The 20624-nt window shown below is 48.9% G+C and overlaps 1 protein-coding gene across 2 annotated transcripts in view; it reads left to right on the top strand.

Annotated features, from left to right (window-relative positions):
* The first annotated feature begins 3695 nt into the window (after window positions 1-3695).
* The window catches only part of Mgmt (O-6-methylguanine-DNA methyltransferase), a 227367-nt gene continuing 210438 nt past the window's right edge, over window positions 3696-20624 (top strand). Inside the window, exon 1 of one of the 2 annotated variants that reach the window (XM_077799145.1) lies at window positions 3696-3775. The gene's annotated coding sequence lies outside the window, so the exon portion shown is untranslated. Of the gene's footprint in view, window positions 3776-4268; window positions 4359-20624 lie in introns of those variants that run through there. The other variant, XM_026411089.2, reaches the window with a different exon arrangement.

Here is a 20624-nt window from a genome sequence, read left to right on the forward strand (position 1 = left end):
GCCCAGCCTCTGCTGTTGGGTCCTCCTTCCTTGGCCTCCTTGAGCTGCACTGTACTTCCTAATCATAGCCTGAGGGCTGGGTCTCTTCCCCTGTAGGAGAAAGAGCCCACCTGGCCCACCTACACTGGCCCTCCCCAGGAGCCACCTTATACCGGCTTCCCAATCCCATAGCCTTCCCGGGTGGAGTCCAAGTCCAGGAGCAGGATTCCTTTCAGTCCCTGTCGGGTGGGCTCCTGGACCCTGGAGGGCTTTCCTGAATACTGGCTGCTCCTCAGACAGACCAAGGGGCCATGCCTGGACCTCGCCTTCCTGGCTCCCGAGATGGAAGCTGGTGCCTCTCAGGGATCACAGGACGGTCCCGTCCCCAATGCCAGCTCTGGTCAGATGGTTGTTACCTTTCAGGTTCACCTTCATCACTTTACACCAGTGGCCCAACACACAGGGCCAGACTGGGGACCCTGCCCCTGGTGTGGGGGTGGGGGTGGGGACAACCACTTTCAAGTTCCTGTTTTGCAGCAGCCGGACATTTGGCAGGGCTATTTTCTATCCTAATTCTCATTTGTGGTTTACCAGTCAGAAGTAAATGGTGGCAGATCACAATCTCAGCATCAAAATCCCTAGGTCTCCTGCTTTAATTTCCAAGTCACAAAATAACAGGCGCTTCTGGCTCATCCCAGAAGGCGGGGGCGGGAGACCCACTTCCTCCTGGCGCCCAGGTGCACACCCCCCAGCAGTTCACACCACTTAAAAGATTCTTCCCAAACTGCCAACAATGTGTTACAAACAAAGCCCTTCCCGAAAATGGATCAAAAACACTTTGTAATGAGTGTAGGAGCCTCTTTCCAAAGACCGACATCTGACAAAATGCCCAGTCCTGAGGGCTTGACACTCAATAGCCAACATGGGCGGGGCTGGGAGGACGCCCCCAAATGTGCTCGCTGGCAGAAGTGGCTCTCCAAGCTGCCTTGTCCAAATATTTACATCCGAAGAGCTGGCTGTTGTTGACTTGTTCACATGTGGCATAAACACTCCTGGACGTTCAGTTCTCTTCTTTGGAAGGAAGAATTACATACAGTTTGGGATGATCGTCCAACCATTACTGGGCAAATGGATCCAAATTCCAAAAAAAAAAAAAACAAAACAAAACAAACCAACAGTGGTCCTGAACCTCTCCCGGTGTTGGTGTTCTCCCCATTGGGGGCCTTTCCTACAGCATCGCTCCAACCCCAGGGGTACCCTGGCCTCTCTGTGTGTCTGCTGTGTGCAGGGGGCAGCCACTGCACAGGGCCAGGCACACCAGGGAAGGGCTTATTGAAGGAGTGGAGCACCCACTGTCGCCAGCGCATCTGGAGGGGCCCAGAGCTCCAGAGAAGCATGGAGAAGCAAAGCCTCTCCCTTTCCAGACCCCGGGGAACTGAGAGCTGTTGCCCCTCCAGCCCAGGCACCGCCCAGGCCTCCTAAAGTCCTAGGAAACATCTTCCCAAAGAATCTTTGGACTGCCTTAGGCAGTCCCCTGTCCTCAACCCAAGAGGAATCTGAAGGGGCTCCAGACCTCAGTAGAAGCTCCCAGAGGCTCCTGGGTAGAAGGAATTTCTGCCTCTGTGTAGCGTCAGGAGAGCCAGGGAGTCCCTCTGTGCCCCTGACTCTTGCAATTACAGTCTGCTGCAATCACACCTTGAGGCCCAGCCCTGCTGAGAGCCAGCGTGGGATAGGAGTGCCAGCAGAGACTGCCAGTGCCCACCCTTCCCCACTTCCTTGCTTCTCCAGAACCTCCTGGCGCCAGGCCTCTCGCAGGCTTGAGGCGCTGACTCTGGCCTTTGGCTCCAGCCTGCACAGGAACACTGGGGCCGAGAAAATCGATTGTGTTAATCGGGAAGCTCTCCACTGGAGATGCTGTCCTAAAAGCAAACCATATGTAAAACATTTAAAGTGGGATCTCAGTGATATGTTTCTTTGTTACACGACCACCTCAAGCTTGTCCGGAGTTCAGGGCTTACAAACCACATAAGGTTTTATGTGATCGTTATAAAATCCCTTCATTTCCCCAAGGTAGGGTAGTAAGGATTAAGTTTGACTACTGAAGACAGCTTTGTTGTAAATGGTCTCTAATGTCACAAAGTAGCTAGGAAAGAGAGGCTTATTAAACAAATTTCTTGGGTTGCAAATCATTAGAAGCAATCACGTGTCATGTCCATTTGCTTAACCCCAAAGCCATCCGTTCGGAGTTTTAAAGAAACTACACAAATTAACACTGTTCCCTGCGCCCATAAAAAGCTGGCAGATCTTTAAGAAAATCCAGGAAGCACTTTTGAGAAGTCAGACTGAAGTTGAGCTACCTTCTGTGGGTTTCCCACCTGCTTTGTAAAATGTCGTTCCTGGGAATCTGTACCCAGAGAAGAAAGGAACACAATTCCTTAATACCAAGATGGGAAACCCGGAGGACAAAGGGCTCTCGCCCATCCAGTCTGTCATGTTATCCTACAGAGAAGTTGGGGGTGAATGGCTCAGTGAGGGGCGGGGTGGGAACACAGCTCCAACCTCCTGATCTGCCCTGTGTTCCTTCCTGTACCTTGCACCAAGCCATACCCCTGTTCGGAGCAGCCCTGTGTTCCAGAGAGGTAGGTGAGGACAAGAGTGTCATGGGACAGGGTAAGAGGCCCTTTTAGAACTCCTTTATAGAAGACAGAAGTAGAATTGAGGAAGTTGGATGAATTTTCTAAAACCCAGAGACAGCCAACAGAAAAGAGTAGAGTCAGGCGACCTGTTTCATCTCTCCTGCCACTTGAGCTTAAATACTTACGGCTGACTGGGATAGTGTCGAAAACTCTGTATTTAGGCTCAGTGGAGAAGTAGGTGCCTTGGTTTGATTATCTTTGTGTACCCAGGGCCTCATTCATTTTCCAACAAGCATGTCCCAGAGAAGGCATGGCCAGGGTGGAGATCCTCAGAGATCTCCTGTGTGCATCACTGGGGCTCATCATAAAACCATCCCGGCTGAGGTTCTCCTCTAAATACTTTTACAAACGACGTTAATGTGTCAGATCCTGCAAGTCACAAGATCAGGATATGAGGATTGGCCAAATTCCTACAGGGGAGTTTACATTGGGAAGGCAAGAGATGTTGTTCCACTAACTATGTAAACAAATGCACCCCAGGAGGCCTGTAGCATGGTGCTTAGAATATGAGGTGTACCTGGGACAGAAACTGCCAATGGGTGGGTCCCCTGAAGTTCCAGGGATGATCCTGCTCCCTGGGTTTGTTATGCTTGCCCAGCTACATACCATGGCATCTGGACTCATCTTCTGGGGTGGCCATAACAAAATACCACAAATTGTTAGACCACCTTAAAATCATGGAAACTTATTGTCTTAACAGTTCTGGCTGCCAGAAGTATGGACCAGGGTGTGGCAAGCCCGGCTCTCTGCAGGATCTAGGGAAGAAGCCGTCCGGCCTTCTTCCAGCCCTAATGGCTCCAGGTGCCCTGGCTCTGGACATATCCTCCAAGTTTCAGTTTCCAGGTCACCTTTTGCCCACGAGGACATCAGTCCTACTGGCTTAGGGTCCCCCTACTGCATGACCTCATTTGCACTTGTTACCTCTGTAATAGCCCCACCTCCAAACAAGGTCACATTCTGAGACAAGAGGTCAGCATTCCACCATGGCTTTCCACTCACAGCACGCGAGTGCAGCACGCGCCCCTGGCGCCTGGCTCACGGAAGAGCACCTGCGCAGTCCTGCTGCCTGGGCCACGGCCTACTTCCCGGGCGACCGCCAGGTGAGCCGCGCTCTCAGGTGCAGTCCTGGAGGGGGCTGCCTCCTGCCCCGCCTCCGCCCTCTGGGGGCGCGCGGCAGCCTAGGCTGGCAGGGTCACGAGCAGGGACACTGAGCGGCGGAGCCCAGAGGCCGAGGCAGGCAGAGCGCCCGACGCCAGACTCTTAGACGCGGCGCACAGGGAGGTTGCGCAGAGCGGCCGGCCGGGCCGTGCACTGGGCATGCTCCATCGCCAGCCGCGCGGCTCTCGGCTCCGCTTCCGGCGGGCCCCGGCCCCGCCCCAGCCCCGGTCCTGCCCCCGCAGGCCCCGCCCCGCCTCGATCCCACAGGCCCGCCCCGATTCCTCCCGCAGGCCACGCCCCCAAAGGCCCCGCCCCCACGCTGTCCGCCACCCGGCTCCGCCCCGACTCTCCCAGGACCCGCCCCTACTTCCCCAGCTCGCTCCGCTCCCCGAGGTCTGCGGCCCCGCCCTGCCGCGTCCCCGTAGGCCCCGCCCCTTGGGCCCCGTGAGTGCCTGGGCAGACCGGTTCCTGAGCACTTGTGTCCTGGTGCTCGCAGTTTTTGGCGGTCAGCATCCTTGCAAGTTGGTGAGTGTCTGGATCACCTCCTTCCCAGCACAGTGCTGGGGAGAGCGGGCGTCGGGAGCCTGAGGGACAAGGGCCACCGCCCACGAGTAGTCTTCTGGGCGCCCTCCCCCACCCAGCCCTCAGGGACCGGCCCCACGTGTGCCCCAGGTGAAACTCAGGAATGCCCTGCCTTCCCCTGGGCTTGGAGTTCACAGGCCAAGTTGCACTGCTTGCTTGGTGGTTGTGGCTGTCCCCATCACACCTCCAGATGGTCAACACTTTCAAGGCATTGCTGAAGCCAGACTTGGACCCTGAGGTGTCCCTGCCCACTCTGCTGCTCTTTAGTGTTGAAGGCACAGCACACGGGGGGGGGGGGGGGGGCACTCCCCCGGGCACTCCCCCTTTCTTCCAGGAAGATTCCAGAAGCCCCTGCTCGGCCCTTCTTGCAACAAGCCTTTAGCATGCTGCTTGTGCAGAGCCCCTGTTTCCTCCTTGCTTGAGACAGCATAGAGGAGTACAGAGTTCCAGGGTGCTCCACTTATCAGGGCTGCTGTTTGTATACATTATGCCCTAATTGGGTCCATAAACACTTAGAGTAAACACGTGGAGTTGGAGAGCCATTTACACTTGGCACCCTGATTCCCCAGTTGGTGATAATACAGGAGAGTAATTCTAAAGTATGTATTCCTCACTCCTCACTCGTTAGGTTCATCATTTCCTGAGTCTCAGAATGGTATTTACTCTTGGTTGCCTCAGCCCAGTAGCTGGCTTTCTGTCCGGGAAAGCAAGATTTCTATGTGTGTGTAAAACCTTTGAGTGGTTGGACCATGGTCAGACACAGGGAAGCAGCTCTGTCCAGAGGGGTCACCGCAGTGGTCTGGAGCACGCCAACTGTTAAACATAAAGAGCTAAGAGTTAACTGGTTTAAGTATATAACCAAGTGTAAACCTGTGGTGTCTCTGCTAGACAGATCCACCTCTTTGTCCCCCCGTCCCTGACAGAGGATCACGACCTGCTTTGGTTGTTTTCATGGGTCTCTCAGTGGCTGAAACACCCCTGGGCATGAAAGGCGAAGCACACTGGCATGGAGGGTGGGGTACCCATCTGGTAGTTAATTTTGTTAACTCACAGCATTATTGAGGGATCTGCCAGGAACCAGAGCCTGCAAGTGGCCAGGGAAAGTGGCCCACACTAGAAGGGCTTCCATTTCTCCCTGGGCCCCACCTCTTGTTTATCTTGTTAAAATTTGACAGTAGAGGTGAGTCTTCCAGTCTGGAGCTATAGGAACCAGGCCTCAAGTACACTGCTTTGAGGTGCTTCTCTGTGTAAATACTCCTTTCATTAGAAAAAAAAATCTTTATTATAATAGCTGGATTTAACTACTGATATCTTGCACTACTTTGAAAGGGCTTCAGTGTTAGCAGGGTTTAAAGCAGCGGAGTCCTAGGTACACACTGGGTATGGCTCAGCTGCTGAGATTCCTAAGCCTGCCTTCCTCTGAGAAAAGAGCATGGCTCTCAGGGTCCTGCTTTAAGGTTAGTGCCTCACGCTGGGCCAGCCTTGTCTCCTGCTCCGCCTTCCATCACTGAATCTGGTGTCTGGCCTGGTGTCCCTCCTGCAGAGAAGGAGTGGCATGGAGGGCCATAGATCTCGCCTTCCCTAAAGTTCCCTGGAGTTTGTTCCTCCTTTCTCAGGAGACCTAAGCACTTGACTCTCCTAAGTATTCATTAATAAAATAGACCTTCTAAATTGCTGCCATTTTTCTTGTTTTCCAGAGGAGAACCATTTAGTAGCTAGTGATTCAAACCATCAGGACTTTAAGTCTCCCCTTCGTGCCCTTTTCAGTTTGCAGTCTGTTCTTCTTAATGGAAAACATGGGAAGCAGTATTTTCTGAATTCTCTTTTCTTTGACCGTCTGGGAGTATGATGTGTGTTCCTCCACTGGTGACAGGGATGTGTCCTAACAGACACATCACGGCTGACCATGCTGCAGGCCAGGCTGCGCTGAGTGTGCCTGGCCTCCTGAATACCTCACTCAGCCGCAGGCACACCAGGGTCGCCAGCCTCATCTGTGACTGGGGCTGCCGCAGTGTCTGCCAGGATCACGGTATCTTACTGCATATTGCTACCTGGGGAAAAACCCAAATTAAACATTCAAAGTTTGGTGTCTGCTGAACGCGTGTGCTTTCGCACCATGGTGAAGTTGGAACAGCACAGTGAACCATGTGAGTCAGGACCCTCTGTGCACCAGGTTTGCTCACATTTTACCCTGACCCAGCCAGCTCCCTGGTTCAGCACCCTGGTCTAGGTCCACTGCCCCTGAGACCTTTGGCTTCTGGTTGGGTCTCTAAACTTCAGGTGAAAGGCCACCAGCCCCTGCCCTGTCCCCTGGGTTAGGTAGACTGATGCAGCTGCTTTCTCAGAGCTGGCGTCTGCTGCAGACTCACTCAGGCCTGCCTGAAGGTCTTAAAATCAGAGACAGGACACACCATAGGTGCCATCTGGTGAGCTTGGGCTCTGTGGCAGCCTGTTCAGATCAGCAGCCAGCCCAGCACCCTGCTGTTGTTTTGAAGTCAAAGTGAAAGGTTTTGGGGGCGAGTATGTGATGCACTGTTCCCCTTGCTCTGGAGGCCTATCCTGGGCTTAGGTGGGTAAACGTTAGAGATCCAGTATTGTGGCCTAAATTCTTGGCTTTTATGTAACTTCTGCATATTTTCTTGTCTGTGGATATTGTTTGGTTTACTCTTGTCTTAAAAAAAAATTAACCATGATAAAGAACTTACTGAGGGGGACCACATGTTTTGGGGAACACCAGGCAGTGCCTATGAAGAACTTATTCTTTTGTGTAATTATTAAAAGGAGTGGTCTAAGAAGAGAAGTGAATCTTTTTTGCATGTTTTGAAGGAATTGGTGGCTTGGGCAGATGTGGCTCATGTGTCAAGGGGCCACGGGCTGTGTCTAGCTCAAGTGCTAGGCATCCCTCACAGTTAGGCCAGGCTATTGCACTGTGTTGGAAAGTCAGCCCCAGCAACAGAACCAAATAAATGGTCTGCTACTGGCCCCGTGGTGACACCCACGGCCACGTGCGGATGTTGAAACCTGTTCTCTATACCACAAGTTGTCTTCAGCTGAGTTGGTGGCTCAGCAGCAAAGTGGGGTCTCCAAGGAGCCTCATGTCCCCATATCCCATCTGGAGAAAACTCTGTAGGCCTGTAGTGTAGCTCTTGTCAAACCAGCTAACAATTCTATGCAAACGCTTCCTTATGGCTGTTGGATTTGACTTCATGGATGCGTGTGTGGCCATTAAAGGGCTCGTGAGAGAGCAGTAAACGGCTGTAGGTCCACACTATTCTTTCTGAAATTCTCTTGTTAGAATAATTTCCTGCCTGTAGCACTTTAGGAGTCAGTACAGCATCCAGCCCCAGCTCTGTGGCCCATTCCCAGAAGTCCAGGGTGACCCTGAATGCAGAGCCCACCAATGGTGTGACTCGTAAAGGGCCGGCACTTGTTAAATCTATGTGTTTTTATTATAGACATCGATCTGCTGGTTGCAATAATGCATTTATGGACATTTTTTGCAAGCACAGCGCTGGTGGCAGTTTTTACTGACAAATTGAGTCATATGGATAGTAGTTTAGAAAACTCACCTTATTGACAAATTGGACAATTCCAGTACTGGATTTCAGAGATACATGGATGAAGAGGGAATGAATTTCAGGGCAAAGTAGGAGATGTAATACCTGGTCGTTACTCTTTATTTGTTTTTAAACTTAGCTTCATCTCACTCCCCAGCCTACAGGACCTGCAAGTGGGGGCTGGGCACCAGCCTCAGGTCTGGCTGCTGCTGGTAGTAGTGGTGGGAGTCTTCCTGGACTGAGGCTCCAGCAAGGCCTGATGAGCCAGCCCCTGGGACCTGTTGCTCTCCATGAGGTGGTCCGTTTGTGGGCAGCATTGCAAACATGTCCGAGCCCCGCTGATATCAGAGTGTCTGAGAGTACTGGTTAGAAAGGCCGATTGTGGGGTCAGAACCTGGGGATCCAGCTCTTTGAAGGCTCTCCAGGGGGTGCTGGTGGCCCGTGTTAGGCTCCTCTGGGCAGTCTGAGCCCCTCTGGGAGGAAGTACTGGGCAGCTCCGACAAGCTGCAGTTCATTCGCAGCTCCCCTTGTTCAGAGATGCCTGTGCACCTGGATTTGCGCGTGGTCTTGTAACTCCTTAGAGATGTGAATCTCTTCAGAATGCAAACCCAACGTGATATCAGAGCATTGAGGTTTTTGGTTTTGTGGTTATAACAAAAGATGCTGATGTTGCCAAAGCTTTGGCATTGGTTTTATGAACAGATGTGAAGCATGGACAGCCACAGACCTGTCCCTCCTCTTTGTCCTTCAGAGTGGCTTGCTTGGCCTTTCTCTGGTAGTAGTGGTGGGAGTCTGGATAGTTGTGCTGTCATGTCTCAGGTGAGGGTTAACTTTCAAATATACAACGGAGCACATCTTTGTGGAATTGGACAGAGTGGTTATATGGTATGTACCAGAGTTGTGTGTGGGGAGAACAATGCACGTGACTCTGATGGTGTCGTCTACTGGCTGGGGGACTTGGGGCTGCTAAGCATTTCCCTAGCTGCCCCCTCATCTCTCGAATAGCAATAACCGGCTTACTCTGTCCACCTGGATAAGTAAAAGCACAGGAAAAGTTAAATGGGTATTTTATAAAGTAAAACATGCTACATGATAGAAATCTTAATTTGAAACCACAAGAGGGCAAGCAGCCAATCAGAATCCTCATGTCCCTGCAGGCCAGCCAGTGAGCAGCCAATCAGAATCCTCATTTTCTTCCAGGTCAACCAGCTTCTGTGTGTCCCTGCAGGAGTCAACATGCTTGTTTCCCTCCATCAGCACCTTGACAGATTCGCACGTCCCAAGCCCTCCTAGTTAGTGGTCACTGGTGTGGCTTCTGGAGATCAGAGTGGCTCAGCTGGGACCTGGCTCCCTGCTGACTGCTAATGGCCATGGTAAGCTCACTTAACCTGCAGGGTGTGGCTTCCCTGAGGCGAGCCTTAACAATGTCCTCACACTTAGGGATCCCACCAGACTGGCACTGCTGGCCCTGAATAGTCACAGTGGCACTGGTTAACATAGTCACTGAACTGTTCTTGGTGGTGGATGAGAGACTGGCCGGACCGAGGCGTTCCACCTCCAGTGACCTGGAATTCCAGGTGCCACGGGCTTTTGTTTGGCCTGCAGTGTGTGGTGTCTCCGGGCTGGCGCCCTGGGTGTCTGGGATGCCTTTTGTCTGCAGGAGGTGGTTTGCTCTGCCGCCTCTCTGTCCTTTTAGAGGGGTGTTAGGAAGAGGCGCTGGAGCACAGGCTGCCCATTCTGGCTGAGTCCCCAAGGTTCAGGTGTGACCTGCCGTGGCAGGGGTGCCTCTCTGGCCCTAGCAGGCAGGCAGGCTTCCTGTGTGCTCCTGTGGCACCTGCCAGTCCAAGACAGCCCGTCACGGTCTCTAAGAGGCTTGACACAACCAGTCTGTGAAGTTGAAAGAACTTCCCGAAGGACCAGACACAATGGCAGTGGCCAGGAACCAGCAGAGCCACCAGCAGTGACAGTATTTCCTCATGTGTGACTGCTCATACCACAGTGGCAAGGGGTTACTTGGGCCCCTCGGGTACGCTTTGTCAAAACCCGACAATCTGCAGTGATGTGTGTGTGTGTGTGTGTGTGTGTGTGTGTGAAGGCGTCTTGATTCGGGGTGTCTCTTTACCCTCCTATCTCAGGTCACTTCACCCTGGAAGTGTTATTAGAGCCCTGTGTGCTCCTTGCTGTACACAGACCCTCTTATTAAATCAGTAGGCTCACCTGAGATAGCTGCTGTCAGCGTCTTGGTTAGCATGTGAAGGGACAGGGTACTGAGAGGCAGAGTGACTTGCATGAGGCACATGGGACTGGCAGGGTTTTGTTTTCCACCTGGTTTTATTTGATGGCCAAGTGCAGCTTTTCACCACTGCCATGTCACCTTGCAGGAGTGCAGCCAAGGAGGTGCTGGAGGTCCTGGGGGGGCGAGATAGAGCGTGCATTGAACCGCACCTGCATATTCAGTTAAGGTTTTCTGAATACCAGCGTCACCAGGCATTGTCCTTCGGATTGTGGAAAAGCAGCTGTCCAAGGCTGTCCCTGCGTGGAGCTGCTCAGGCTCCCTGTGAGGCCCATGTAGAATCTTAGCTGGGCTAAGTGCAGGCAGACATGGTGAGATGGCCCTGCCTGTGGGTGCATTGCCCTCTTGTCACACCCCATTTGAGGGTGGAGGACCAGTGCTGTGGGGCAGAGGGATGAGGAGCACCTGGAGAGCGAGCAGGCCCCACGGCTTACTGCTACCCCACCACCTCCCGTGGCCCAAGTGTCTGTGGGCTGCTTGGGAGGTTTTCCCAAGGGGCAAGGCATTCTGGGCAAAGTAGCGGGAACATGGACTCTAGGAGCATCTAGGGACTGGCTAGTTATTCAGTGTGAGTAGGGTGTGGGGTGGTAGGACAGGAAGTGGAGTAGCCAGGCAGAGTCGCTGCTGGAGAGCGGGTCTGTGCTGCATCTTTTCTCCAGGTGTTGTGAGCAGGTGCACCAGGTCATCAGAAGTGCCCAGGTGTGGGCCAGGTGGGGTGGGTTGGTGGCAGCGGGCCTGGCCGTGGGACAATGCCATGGATGTTGGGGCCAGCCCGTGGGTCCTCACTGTTGCTGTGTGGGTGGGAGAGAGAAGGTTATGAGAGATGACTATGGTTAGGATCATTTTGCTTATCAAGAAGGAAGAAGATATTGAGTTCTATGCTTTTGTGTGAATTTTTAAAAAAATGCCTCCTGGGGAAGCAGAGGGCCCTACCTGACTGATCCCGAAGGGTGATCATCCCTTTGCCTTGCCTGGCAACTGGGCTCTGAGGAGGGGACACGGGCTTATTGGAACTGTTCATTCAGGCAGAACTGTCAGCAGGGGGGAAGGTGGCCCATTAGCGGACTCCCCTAACCCAGCCTGCACGCCACGGGGGGCAACCTGTGCTTTCCGCAGGTGGCAGCGGATCTTTAAAATCAAACAGCCAAGTTTCAAGTGTACAGTCACATCTGAATGTAAATTACAAATAAAGTGTGTGCTGAGTTTACTTAGTAAAGACTGCAGAGTGTCTTGGCTGGCTGGTGTGCTGATGGTATCCTCAGGGGTCCCCTTGCTGGCCCCTGGGCCCCTGTGCTGTCTGAGGGCCATGGGGTCAGGCTTCCTTCCTGTTGGGCTCTGGCCTGACTGGACCCAGGAGTGGCAGTTGGCCATCCTGCTGGACAAAAGCAGCAGTTCTCAGAAACATGGACCTGACTGCCTTTGGAGTTGAGCTGCCTCTCTGAGAACATGTGCAGCTTCCTGTTGAGCTGGAGACCCAGCAAGACATTCCCACCTAAAGGCTGCCAGCCCACACCTGCACCAGGCTGGACTGCATCACAGGTAGGCAGTTGATGGGGTTAGGTAGAAATAGGTACGAGGTCGTTAAACTCGTTTCTGTCCAACTGACCAGTTTGTGCTGTGGGTTGTTTGTGCAGACTATTATCAAATCCATGGGGATATGTAGGGTTGTTGGAAAGAAAACTCAGTGTGTGAGATTTTTCCTGATCGATCTTGCTTGTGCTGAGCACCCTCTGGCCTCTGTGGCTGCAGCGTGTGCTGGCCCTGTGTCTTGTGAGCCTGTTTTGGGGCTCAGGTGTGCTAGGGAGAGAAACTGGCACGGTCAGCACAGGTGAAGCCAGAGTCCTGGGCTGCGGAGTGGACCGTCAATACTTGGAAGTAATTCTTCTCAGTTACCTTTATTTATTTATTAGCACAGCTACGTTTGTTGTTTAATTCCATAGTGGGAGTCTCTAAGAATATGATTGACCTCAAGGGTCATCTTATAATGTAATTATTAATGATTGATTCTGCTTATCCTTGAAATCAATGAGAGAGGCATAATGGGTAGCGTGTGGCTGGCTTGATTTCTTAGGTTCATAAACGTGGTTGTGACAACGGTTCTGTCCGTGTGTTGCTCATACATGTTTGATGGGTCTGAGGTGTGTGATTAGTTCTGTGTGATTTTTGTGATATACCGGTGCTCCTTCCATGCCTTATGCTAATGTGGCCTAATGGCTCCTGCCACTAATGGTCAGGGTGGGGATGTGCAGTAATTGATCTTCCTGGGAGTGCTGTAGTGCAAAAACAGTTTGGCTGCTGGAGGTATATTTTACAAGTGTGCATTGGGCCTTTGGGATGTTATATTGAAAAACCCCATTGTACAGTTACCATGGGAACCCAATTAGAATAGATTGCTTGATATATATATTTTTTCATCTTAACCAAAAGTCTAATGTGTTGAAATGGTTTCATGTGGTCTTGTGTCCCTATCCTGACCCACTGTGCCATAGTGTTCTTCATTGACCCGCGACGACACTGACGTCATGGTAATTCCCTAGTGGAGCTCTACAAGGAGGTCTCCTAGAGAGAAGGCATCGCAATCGTGTGGAAGGTTTGTGCAGGTGGTGTTGGCAGGGGGAGGGTGGAGGGAGCACTTTTAAACAGTGGGACATCAGGTCTTCCTATGGCAGGGACAGGGCTCTCATGTCCCTTGTCAGGTGAAGGGCCTGGTGTGCTCCCAGGTCTCCTCATTGTGCCATTGGGGCAGCAGGTCCCCAAGAGGCCTTTGGGCTGCAGAGGGCTGGGATAGTGAGTGGACTCCCTCTAAGCCAGGGGTCTGCGCACTGTTTGATGGTAGAACTTTTCTGAGCTCTTAAAACTACCTGGGAATCCTCAGAAGGTGGTGTGATCACACACAGTGACCCTCAGTCTTCTTGGGGGTGGTGGTGGTGGTGGTGGTCCCAGGACCCTCCTCAGGTGCCAGAACCCCAGGGTGTGCAGGTCCCTTACGTGAAGAGCACGGTATTTGCATGTCGTGTATGCAGTCCTCCCAGGCACTTTAGATCATCTCTGTTTTTCTTACAATACCAAATACAGCGCAAACGCCGTCTAGATAATTGTCTGTTAGAATCTCCTAATAAACTATGGGCACAGTTTTCTTCTCAATACTTTCAACCTACAGTGGGTTTAATCTTCGGATGCCAAGATACAGGGGGCAACTGCATTGCTATTTGTCCCTCTGCAAATGAATGTTGAGTAATTTAAAAATCTATTAATTCATTTAAACAATCATACATCTGTTAGATTTCATAAATGACATTTAAAAAAATATTTTTGTTAGTTGTTAGTGGACCTTTATTTTATTTATCTATGTGTGGTGCTGAGAATGAACCCAGTGCCTCACCTTGCTAGGCAAGCGCTCTTCCACTGAGTCACAACCCCAGCCCCCATAAGTGACATTTTTAAATGAATAGTAGCTGTATTTTCCATAAAAAGGCATATTGAGGTGGGGGTGGTGCTTTTCCTCAGACCTGGGTGTCTGCATCACAGAAGGCAGTGGGGCTGTCACGCCTGCCCCCCATGCACCTGGCCCCGTGTTGGTGGAAGCCTGGGCAGATGGGAGTCGGGAAGGGCAGCGGCCTTTCCATCTTTCTCAAATGCACGCGGATGTTCTGTGACAGGCCTCCGGAGCTGGACAGGTCTGGTTTCCCGAGGTGCAGTGGGTGAGAGGAAGGGGTCAGCCTGGCCAGGGGCCTGGTGGACGCCATGACATGAAAACCCACTGGTGCGTCTGGTGCTCCAGGGGTCTCATGGTGTGATTCGTTGTTCCCACGGGAAACGTGGCTTCCTCTGAGTCACGCGGGTCCTCCAGATATTGACACATGCCACAGCGCGAACTTGTCGATGCCACCACTTCTGTCCCCACCGCCTCCCTGTGCTCACTTTGAGAAGGCCTCTCTCTGCAGCCATGCAGGTCTGAAGCGTCAGCTGTGGATCGCTCCCTCCTGGCCGCAGGGTGGTGGCTCCAGTTCCGCTGCCCGTGTTCAGGGGAGTTCCCGGGAGCCCTTCATGGTGTGTGGCGTGATCTCTGAGAGGAGGACACCCTTCAGAGCACGTATTTCTTTTGGAGTGACTTTGTGTGTGTGATTTTGTGGTTTTCAAGGAATTTGACCATTTCATTTAAGTTGTTGAGTATTTTGGACTCTGGTTATTTTAGTTTTCCTTTGTCTTTTAAATGTCTGTCATGTTCTTGTGACTGGTGATTTGCATTTTTCTGTTTCCTAATTGGTCTGGTTAGTTTATTGGTTTTCTTTTCGGAGAACTAGCTTTTGGGCTCATTGATTTCTCCTTTTTCTATCTTATGATTTATTGTCTTTATGGTTTCTTTCTCTCTGCTTAACTTTGGGCTTAGTTTGCCCTGGCTTTTGTAGTTCAAGGTGGATGCTTGGGCCATTTAGTTGACTCTTTTATCACATGGACAGTCAGTGCTCATGGTCCCCTCCTCCGAGCACCTGCCTGGCTGCAGTCCACAGATGGCTATCCTGCGTTTCCCTTTCCCTCAGGGTAGCTGCTTTTCATCTTTCTTTGTCATTTCTTGTTGAGTTGGGTTTTTGGAAGTATGGCACTTCGTTTCTAAACACCTGGGGACTTTCCCCATAGTCTTCTGGCCTCCCGCTGAATTACCTCGTGTCAAACAACAGAGTTCTTATGAGTTGTCTTCTGCTAAGCTGGTTGAGAGTTGCTTTTTGCCCACAGCATGATTTAACTTGATCAAAGTTTGTGAACCCATTGAAAATACGACGTGTTCTGAGAACACCTGGTGGAGTGTTCTTTGAACGTCCGTGGGGTCAGGCTTGTGGATAGTATTGTTCCAGTCTGCATCTCACGGATGTTCTGTCTGCTTGTCCTGTATGTTAGCAGGAGTTTGGAAATCTCCAGCTGTCACTGAAGGTTTGCCTCCCTCTCCTTTCCGTTCTGTCCGTTCTTGCTGCTTCTCTTTCAGACTTCTTAGGAGGTACGCAGATGGGAACTGCCCTGGCTTTGGTGACTTGACCCTTTGCCCTTATGAAATGACCTCATCTAGCCCTGCTCAAGTCCTTGGTTTGGAATCACTTGTGTGATTTTAAGATAGCTACTCCAGATTTCCTTTAGTGTTTCTCTGGTAAATGTTTTTCTCTTCTTTTATATTCAGTCTGTTTTTGTCATTACAAATAACTTGTATTTCTGGTCGAAAAAATACAGGTGGGTTTGTTGCTTTAAAAAAAAATCTAAACTGACAGTGTCTTTCTAACAGTCGGGAATTTCCACGATTTACATTTTATGTAATTACTACCTTGGCTGGGTTGAAGTGTACCACGTTGCTGTTTGTTTCTTATTCATCTTATTTGGTTTGCCCCTCTCCTCTCTACTTGCCTTCTTTCTGATTATTTGAATATATTTTTTATTATTCTAATTTAACATTTTAATCTACACTGTTGGCTTATTAGTTTCCTTCCTTTTTTCATGGTTGTTGTAGGGTGTGTAATGTTCATGCTCAGCGTTCATATGATGATTCAGCTTTATGTGCAGCCTAACAATAGTCTAACTTCAACTTCTTGCATCCCATTTTTTGTTATATTCATTTTATTGCTATGCATGTAGTAAACTCCAAAATATTTTATTATTAATTTTGCTTGAGGCAGTCAGTTATCTTTTAGGAGATTAAAACTAGAAAAAAACTCAGTATGCACATTTATTTGCATATTTTTCATTTCTTGGAGCTCTTTATTTCTCTTTGTAGATTCTGATTTCAATAGAGTATCATTGTTTTTGGTACCTGAACTTGCACCAAAAATTTTTTAAGTCTGTTTGGGTCTGTTGGTGTATGAATTGTCTTGCTTTTGTCTTTTTTTAATGAAAGGGTCTTTATTTCACTGCATACTTGAACGACACTGTTGCTCATAGAATTCTAGGTTGACTATTTTTTCTTTTCATGCCTCAGAGATGTTCCATCGTGCCCTGACTTGCATAGTTCCTGATGTTCAGTTTGCCGTCACTCTTCAACTTGCCTCTTTGTATGTGAATTTGAAATCTGTCCTTTTGCCCCTGCCCACTTGTAGGGCTTTCTCTTTGTCACTTGTTTTTAGCAATTTGCCTATTTGCCTTGGTGGGGTTATCTTTAGGCTTCTTCAGCTTGGGTCTCATGGAGCTTTTTGCATTTGTGAGTACAGATTTTCCCTCAGGGAAGCACAGCGAATGGTTCTTCGTTCTGCCTCCCCTCCCTTTCCTGGGGTCCCAGTGCTCCTGTGCTGGACGGCCTGGCGTTTCCCCTCATTCCTCTCACACTCTGCTCATTTTCTTCCGTCTTGTTTTGTTTCTGAGCCTGGCTGGTTTAAAAGTGTCATGTCTTCATTATGTTTCCTTTTTTCCTTCTGCTGTAGCTAATCTTTTAATCCCATTAGGTGCATTTCTTATTTTAGGCAGTGTAGTTCACATCTCTGTAAGTTCCAGTTTGGCCTTTTTTATGGGCCTGCCATCTCTATCTGTTCGGGCTTTGGGTCTGTTGAATGACTCGTCTCCTAGTTGCGGGTTATATTTTCCTGCTTCTTTGTTTGTGTGTTCATTTTTAATTGGATCCTGGACATTCACAATTTTATTGCTGGGGGCTAGATTGTGTTGACTTTTAAAAAGAGTTTTGGATTGTGTTCTGGTGCCGATAAGCTACTTGAAATCATTTGTATCCGTTCACAGCTTGTATTTAAACTTCATTAGGGTAGAACTAGATCAGGTTTTCATCCCCAGATATTTTAGCTTGTATTTTAGGGCATTGGTTTTATTTTTATAGGTACACATGTGTTTATATACATGTGTGTATCTACGTATTGCAGAAAATACATGTGTGTACATATGCACACACACACACACACAGAGATGGTTACCAACTGAAGTGGTTTATCTTATTTTTTTCACCTTTACCGTGGGTGACGTCACCCCATTGCAAGGCAAGGTCTGCCCACGTTCTCAGGAGGGTCCACGTGCATGAGGAATGCAGGTGCTCCTAACTGCTGTGGCGGTGCAGAGCCCCTCCTTTTCCTCAGGTGAGCAGCTGGCCTTTGAAGGATGCCTTTCATTATACACAAGGGCCAGAATGGCTTCAGTGACACCACTGACTGCAGGTGCTGTGGAAGTACAGGGGCAAAGGTTTTAGGGGCCAGGCCAGGTTTGGACTGTGCATCACCTTGAAAGAGAGAGAGAGAGAGAGAGAGAGAGAGAGAGTGTGTGTGTGTGAAGTGTGTGTATGCAGTGTACATCCATGCTATTTATACATACACATGTGTGGATATAGGTAACATTTCAAGAATGGGTATCGGGTATCTATAGCATGTGCGTAATTTGCAGTTAAAGATAAGCTATTTTTCAGTCTCAAATGATTGAGTTCTGAAAGTTTATCTGAGCATCAGCTTCTTAGAAAAGTATTTGATGTTATTTAAATATCATTCATCACCACGTGAACCATTCCAAGTTATGTCGAATTTTCATTGTGTAAGAGATTTTGACTTCTCTCCTTGACAGTATTAATTCGAACTTCTGCAGTTTCTCCTTTTATCTCCTTTTTATTTCCCCCCCTCTCATTCCTCCCTCTGCCCTCTCCTTTTTTCTTTTGAATTCTGTGTTCTTGGAGCTATACCAGGCACGAGGCTCATGTGAGTTACGGAGTGTAAGGACAGCACTTGTCAGCGGCCGCTGGCTGGGACCTTGCTCCGAAGCCCTGTGCACCAGCTCTGCTTTCCCTGCTTGACCTCCCTGACCACCCCTCCACTCGCCCTGCACCCGCCCTTCTTCTGAAAGTCCTGTTTGCATTCTCTGGCTGAGTTGATGTCCTGTGTGCCTCCATTCGGGGCTGCTTCTGACTCTCTGGGTTGCAGTGTTGGCCCTAGTTCTCGGTTTCCTGAGTGTACAGCCTTTCCTCGTGTGACCGTGCTGGTTTGACCATGTGTGTTTACTCTCCTGTCAGCGGGCATCTGGATCCTTCCCGGTTGGTGGCTGGGATCTGATCCCTCTCCACATCGCCTGTAGTGCACGAGGGTAATGGTCGCTGTGTGCTCCAGGTGGATCCCTGGACTGCTAATGTTCCGTGTTACAAGACAGTAATGGCTCTGCAGACGTGGCTGGAGCGGATTCGACCCCTGCCAGCTGACCCAGTTCTCACCAAACCTGGTGCCCCACACTCCTGCAGGTGGCTGACCCGCTGGGTGGAAAGGCCTCTGGTGGCCATGTTGGTTTGCTTTCTCTGATTGCCAGTGAGGGGAGCATCTTTCCACGTGCCCTTCACAGCCCCTTTGGCAGCAGAATGCATTTCAATTCATATTACACATCTAGAGCACGATTTTTCTTACCTTTGGTTGTACGCAACATAGAGTCACACCATTTGTGTCTTCATACATGTACTTCTGATGTCCATCTCATTCCACTGCCTTTCCTACCTCCGGCCTCTTTCCTTCCCCTCCCTCCCCTCTGCCCTATCTAGAGTTTGTCTATTCTTCCCAAGCTCCCCCCACACCCCACTATGAATCAGCTTCCTTATATCAGAGAAAACATTCAGCATTTGGTTTTTTGGGATTGGCTAACTTCACTAATCATTATCTTCTCTAATCCTATCCATTTACCTGCAAATACCATGATGTTATTCTCTTTTAAGGCTGAGTAGTATTCCATTTTGTGTATGTATGTTACCACATTTTCTTTATCCAACTATTTACTGAAGGGCATCTAGGTTTGTTCCACAGTTTAGTTATTTGTGAATTGTGCTGCTATAAATGTTGATGTAGCTGTGTCCCTGTAGTATGCTGTTTTTAAGTCTTTGGGTATAGACCAAGGAGTGGGATAGCTGGGTCTAATAGTGGTTCCATTCCCAGATTTCCAAGGAATCTCATACTTTATTTCCATATTGGTACACCAGTTTGCTGTTACACCAGCAGTGCATGAGTGTACCTTTTCCCTGCATCCTCACCAACACTTATTGTTGTTTGTATTCTTAATAGCTGCCATTATGACTGGGGTGAGATGAAAATCTTAGAGTAGTTTTGATTTGCATTTCTCTAATTATATTTTTTCATATATTTGTTGATTCATTGTTTATCATCTTCTAAGAAGTGTCTGTTCAGGTTTTTGGCCCATTTATTGATTGGGTTATTAATTTATTTTTTTTCGGTTTTTTTGAGTTCTTTATATAACCTAGAGATTAGTGTTCAATCTGATGTGCGTGTGGTAAAAATTTGCAAATTTGCTCTCATTCTGTAGGCTCTCTATTCACCTCACCAATTGTTTCTTTGGCTGAGAAAAAGATTTTTGGTTTGAATCCATCCCATTTATTGATTCTTGATTATAATTCTAGCAGTACAGGAGTCTTATTAAGGAAGTTGGTGCCTAATCCGACATGATGGAGATTTGGGCCTACTTTTTCTTCTCTTAGACTCAGGGTCTCTGGTTTAATTCCTAGATCCTGGATCCACTATGAGTTGAGTTTTGTGCATGGTGAGAGATAGGAGTTTAACTTCATTTTGTTGCATATAGATGATCAGTTTTCCCAGCACCATTTGTTGAAGAGGCTATCTTTTTTTCCAATATATGTTTTTGGTGCTTTCGTCTAATATAAGATAACTCTATTTATGTGGGTTTGTCTCTGTGTCCTCTATTCTGTTCCATAGGTCTGCAAGTCTATTTTGGTGCCAATACCACGCTGTTTTTGTTACTATTGCTCTGTCATATAGTTTAAGGTCTGGTATAGTGATGCCACCTGTTTCACTTTTCTTGCTAAGGATTACTTTAGCTATTTTGGGTGTCTTATTTTTCCAGATGAATTTTATGACTGCTTTTTCTATTTCTATGAGGAATGTCATTGGGATTTTGATTGAAATTGCATTAAATCTGTGTAGTAATTTTGGTAGTGTGGTCATTTTGACAATATTAATTCTGCCTATTTAAGAACAAGGGAGATCTTTCCATCTTCTAAGGTCTTCTTTAATTTCTTTCTTTAGGGTTCTGTGGTTTTCATTGTAGAGGTCTTTCACCTCTTTCATTAAGTTGATTCCCAAGTATTTTATTTATTTATTTTTTGAGGCTATTGTAAATGGGGTAGTTTTTCTTGTTTCTCTTTCAGAGGATTTGTCACTGATACAGAAATGCCTTTGATTTATGGGTGTTAATATTATATCCTGCTACTTTGCTGAATTTGCTCATTACTTCCAGAAGTTTTCTGGTGGAATTTTTTGGGTCTTCTAGGTGTAGAATCATATCGTCAGCAAATAGTGCTAATTTGAGTTCTTCTATCTGTATCTCTTTAAATTCTTTCATCTAATGGTTCTGGCTAGTGTTTCAAGAACTATATTAAATAGAAGTTGT

The sequence above is a fragment of the Urocitellus parryii genome, chromosome 5 (genome assembly GCF_045843805.1).
Source record: "Urocitellus parryii isolate mUroPar1 chromosome 5, mUroPar1.hap1, whole genome shotgun sequence".
Lineage (NCBI taxonomy): Eukaryota > Metazoa > Chordata > Mammalia > Rodentia > Sciuridae > Urocitellus > Urocitellus parryii.